Source organism: Panthera uncia, assembly GCF_023721935.1.
Source record: "Panthera uncia isolate 11264 chromosome D3 unlocalized genomic scaffold, Puncia_PCG_1.0 HiC_scaffold_8, whole genome shotgun sequence".
In the NCBI taxonomy this organism is placed as follows: domain Eukaryota; kingdom Metazoa; phylum Chordata; class Mammalia; order Carnivora; family Felidae; genus Panthera; species Panthera uncia.
In genome coordinates this window covers 5,923,437-5,927,046 of record NW_026057586.1, presented here as the reverse complement: position 1 = coordinate 5,927,046, position 3,610 = coordinate 5,923,437, and the positions used below count along the sequence as shown (strand labels likewise).

General features: G+C 46.9%; 1 long non-coding RNA gene across 1 annotated transcript; it reads right to left on the bottom strand.

Annotated features, from left to right (window-relative positions):
• Positions 1 to 790: 790 nt before the first annotated feature.
• On the bottom strand, positions 791 to 3,313 carry LOC125914767 (uncharacterized). Its single transcript, XR_007455419.1, has 3 exons — positions 3,120 to 3,313; positions 1,591 to 1,764; positions 791 to 1,298 (listed from the first exon to the last, which is right to left on the bottom strand). It is a non-coding gene; the product is annotated as an uncharacterized LOC125914767 (long non-coding RNA).
• Between the last annotated feature and the right edge of the window lie 297 nt (positions 3,314 to 3,610).

Genomic DNA, 3,610 nt, shown 5'->3' with positions numbered 1-3,610 from the left:
GATAATCCATTAAGAGTACATCTCCATTGACTCCAATTAACTTCTGAAATAATTATTGCCTTAAACTCTTCCGAGAAGCGTAAAATAAGCTGACGTTTCCAAGACCCCACCGCAGTGCTTAATGGGCAGAAGCGCATCGGCCTGGAGGCCGCAGGGGTGGGGCAGCAGGTGCACCCTCCCAGGCCTGCGCGGACACTGCTTCCTAGCTGCCCCTCACCTGCCGGGTCCGGTCGTGCACCCACCCGCACGCACGGGCACCGCACCCGAAAGGTGTGCAATCTGCTTGCAGCGCCCTCGCCGCTCGATCCCTACACGCGAAAAAAAAAAAAAAAGTCGATTATAATTTTTTTTTCGTAATTACGAAAAGTTAATGCATCGACAAACCAGAAGCTCGCCATGAATTTTTAATGTGATTTGGAAACAGGATGCCGACATGTATTTCGCAATTAATGTTGCATTTTATTTTACTTGCGATCGATCTCCGGAGGGGCTGGGAGCGGAGCGGGGGAGGGGAGGCATTTGCTTGCACCTGCAAGCGTGGGGGGCACTTTTGCCTTTACTTGTCATCCAGGTTCTACCCCTCCGTCACTGGAGGCAGAGAGGGAAGGGGCAGGCGTTGACATACAATAATGGTATTTGTGGCTCTTCATCACATTAAAAAAAAAAAAAAAAAATCAGCAAACGGTTCTAGAATGCTGGTTCACCGGATGAGACCCAGCAATCAAAGCGAGAGTTTAGGACCTCTGTGCATTAAGTGTCCAGAGTCTTTTCTATGGGAGTCGGTGTGGGTCTCTAGCCTCCTCTAGTGGTGGCCTTGAGGTACTACCACCACTCACCTTGCAGAGCCTCTGGCCTCTCTCTCCCTGGGAAGACTTTTGAAAGAAATAATTGAAAATAAGCTCTTGTTTCCACAATTGCAGCCCATTTGAAACTCTCCTAAAGAATTTACATTACTATCATTTTAATAAACCAGTAATCCTTCCTTCACAAGTCTGCATTTCTTTTTTTTTAATGTTTAGTTTTGAGAGAGAAAGAGCGTGAATGGGGGGAGGGCCAGAGAGAGAGGGAGACACGGAATCCGCAGCAGGTTCCAGGCTCTGAGCTGTCAGCACAGAGCCCGACTCGGGGTCCCCACAAAATCGAGATCATGACCTGAGCCAAACAAAGTCCGATGCTCAACCAACTGAGCCGCGCCCCCCCCCCACCAGGCGCCCCCACAGGTCCGCATCTCTAATAAATTCGAGCCATGTGATAGTTCGCATGGGGGATTTTTCAAGTGGTGTTCACCTCGAGCAAACCTGGAAGCGGAAAAAAAAGCAGAAGCACGTCAGCGACCGTCTGGAAACTTGGGGCCCAAGAGGCTTACACGGTGAGACACGAAGCCCGCCGCGCTGGATCCTGCCGGAGGATGACGAAAGTACCCTAAACGCTGGCAGAGCTCGGGGCCTGTCCGGCCCGCACCTCGCATGGCACCGGAGGAAGGGCACCGGGGCGAGTTTTACCCAGGCCCGAGGCCCCACGCAGCCTCACCCTCCCAGGGGGCCACTGGTGCACGGCGATTGACCATATGGAGAATGTCACGGGCCTTACCTTAGGGGAGCACGCACGCAACACACACGCGAGGGAGAGCCGGTGAGGGAGGTGGCCCGCGGGGGTCACACCGCGTCGTTCAGGTGCACCGGGCACAGGGCGTCCACGGCCCACGGGGAGGCCGTGAGACTGCACTCTGAGGTCTCCGAATTTCAAAACTTTCGATGGAAGTTTCTGTGCATGATAATAGGGCCACTTGAGAACAATACCATCAAAATACAGCTCTGGGATCATCGGGAGGGTTTTTTAATAAAGCAATTTATACAATTTTTAACATATCATTTGAAGAAATCATGTCAACTTTATATATATGTGTGTGTGTGTATATATATAGGTGTTATATATGTATATATACACATATATAAGCTATATATGTGTTATATATGTATATATACACATATATAAGCTATATATGTGTTATATATGTATATATATGTTATATATACATATATATATATACAGGAATAGATATATTTGTATCTATATCTATAAAACAGGAATATATATGTTTGTATCTATTTCTATAGATATAGTATATAGACAGAGACTTTATATATAGAGATAAGCTTTATATATATATAGATATAGTCGAGTGCCCCCTTCAATTTTGCATATAGAAAAGAAGGGAAGAAGGAATGACCTCCCATCACTTCTTCATGAATCACTTCTGTATCATCATATCTTGCCAGCCAAAAAAAAAAAAAAATTACTTTTGGAATAAGAAATAATAAGAAAAGTAGAATGTAGCTTCTTCATCGAAGCGTATTCTCAAAAAACTCACCATGTACTTAGACTTGACTCATTCCAAATCCAGAAATGCGTTCCACCCAGAATAACACGCAGTGAGAAAATCAGCATGTTCTCCCAGAAGACAAACAATATTTACAATAAAGACCCCTAATTTTGGATCTCAGTTGCTCCATTTATGAGCTTTGTGATCTTGGTCAAGTCAATTAACCTCAGAGCACCTTTAGCGTCCTCATTGCTGCCATGGGGACTGGCTTATCTGACACTTACTGTGATGAGCGAGTGAGACAGGGTTTGTGACAAAGTCTGGCGAACTGAGAAGCGAGGACCCTGCAGCCTTACAATCAATATGCTGGTACTGGGGGCAAGTCTCACGAAAGGAGTTCAAGATCACAGTGCGGGGCACCTGGGGGGCTCAGTCGGTTAAGCGTCTGATTCTTGGTTTCAGCTCAGATCATGATCTTGTGGATCGTGAATTCGACCCCTGCGTCGGGCTCTATGCTAACAGTGCAGAGCCTGCTTGGTATTCTTTCTTTCTCTCTCCCTCTCTCTCTGGCCCTTCTCAACTCGTTCTCTCTCTCTCTCTCTCTCCCTCTCAAAATAAACAAACTTTAAAAAAGATTACAAATACATAATGGTTCCCGAGACCCAAGGAATATGGTGGCCCTGATGTATTACCAAACTTTCAAATGGTGATGAAAACACAGTTTCACATCTGACAAGTATTTTTAAGAGAGACTATCTCTAAGACAAAGCCAAGCTCATCTGTGGAGGTAAGGTACCTTTGGAACAAAACGTCTGAACCAGGCAAGGTCTGAAAACACGGCGGTCCCGAAGCAGAGTTGGCGGCCTCCCTAAGCCAGGAGCTGCCCTTACTGATCATGCACCTTCCTGTTCGCAGACCCAAGTTCACCTGTCTTTACGCCCTGGAGTCTTATCTTCACATGTGAATCTCTTCGGGTCTTCCTCGACAAGGTAGCCGTCAACTCATTGGATTTCTCATAGAAGGTACCTACAAATAGGCTTCTGCCTTTTATGACATCATTGAACGCCCTCTGAACAGATTTCTGTCGGAGTTTGGACAGTGCGTTGGGGATGGTTTCCCCGTGCGGATCCTTGGTTGCCAGCGACAGACATAGAAGGAGGCTGCCTTGGACAGAAAAAGAAAGGGAAGTCATTAAAAGGATCGGAGAGCACTCACACCATCACAAGAAAGCACTAGGTGTCGCTACATGCTGTAGGGTCCCAGAGGCACACGTGGGGGACACAGCTG